Here is a 1,470-nt window from a genome sequence, read left to right as displayed (position 1 = left end):
AGGGTACAAACCCAAGGAAAAGGAGTTCATCTCTGTGATAATTATTCGCAAATAGTAGGTGGTACGTGTAGTAGGGGTTGATGGGTTTGGACATAAGTGGTAGGGTTGATGTGATGGTGGTAACGGGTAGTAGGGGGTGAAGGTGGTAAGTAGTGGTAACGGGTAGTAAGGGTGGAAGGGTGGTACGTAGTGGTACGGGTGTAGGGTGAAGGTGGTTACGGGTAGTAGGGGTGATGGGTACGGGTAGTAGGTGAAGGTGGTACGTTTAGTGTAGGGTAGTAGGGGTGATGGTACGGGTAGTAGGGGTGATGGTACGGTAGTAGGGGTTGGATGGTGGTACGTTAGTGGTACGGTATAGTGGAGTAACGGGTAGTAGGGGTGATGGTGGTACGTAGTGGTACGGGTAGTAAAGGGCGTGATGGTAAACGGGTAGTAGGGGTGATTGGTAAAACGGGTCGTAGGGGTGAAGGGTGGCTACGTAGTTGGTTACGGGTAGTAGGGGTGATGGTGGTACGTAAGTGGTACGGGTAGTAGGCGGTGATGGTGGTACGTAGTGGTACGGGTAGTAGGCGGTTGAATGGTGTAAGTAGTGGTACCGGGTGATGTGATGGTGGTAAAGCGTAGTGGAAGGGTAGTAGGGGTGATGGTGGTACGTAGTGGGGTACGGGTGATGTATGGTGGTACGTAGTGGGTAGCGGTAGTGAAGGGTGATGGTAACGGTAGTAGGGGTGATGGTACGCGGTTAGTAGGGGTAATGGTTACGGGTAGTAGGGAGGTGAAGGTGGTCCGTAGTGGTAAACGGGTAGTAGGGGTGATGGTGGTACATAGTTGTACGGTTAGTAGTTGATGGTACGAGGTCAGTAGGGGTGATGGGTAACGGGTAGTAGGGGTGATGGTGTAACGTAGTGGTAGGGTAGTAGGGGTGATGGTGGTAGCGTAGTGGTACGGGTAGTAAGGGGTGATGGTGGTTACATAGTTGTACGGTTAGTAAGGGGTGATGGTACGGGTATGTAGGGGTGATGGTAGCGGGTAGTAGGGGTGAAGGTATGGGTAGTAGGGGGTGAAGGTTGGTACGGGTAGTAGGGGTGAAGGTATGGTAAGTAGGGGTGAAGGTATGGGTAGTAGGGGTGAAGTAATGGGTAGTAAAGGGGTGGAAGGGTATGGGTAGTAAGGGGTGATTGGTGGTACGGGTAGTAGGGGGGTGACTGGTACGCGATAGTAAAGGTATAAGGTGGTAACTAGTGGCAGGTGGAGGGTGGGGGTCACTCCTTACGCAAGTGAAGGGTGGGGTCCACTATAACGGCAAGTGGAGGTGGAGGTCCACTATAACGGCAGTGAAGGGTGGGGGTCACTATAACGGCAGTTTGAAGGGTGGGGGTCCACTATAAGGCAGTGAAGGGTGGGGTCCACTATAACGGCAGGAGGTGGGGTCCACTAATACGGCAGTGAAGGGTGGGGTCCGCACTTTAT

Source organism: Salvelinus sp. IW2-2015, unplaced genomic scaffold, assembly GCF_002910315.2.
Source record: "Salvelinus sp. IW2-2015 unplaced genomic scaffold, ASM291031v2 Un_scaffold3922, whole genome shotgun sequence".
Taxonomy (NCBI): domain Eukaryota; kingdom Metazoa; phylum Chordata; class Actinopteri; order Salmoniformes; family Salmonidae; genus Salvelinus; species Salvelinus sp. IW2-2015.
The sequence above is the reverse complement of the archived record's forward strand: the minus strand, read 5'-3'. Positions refer to the sequence as shown.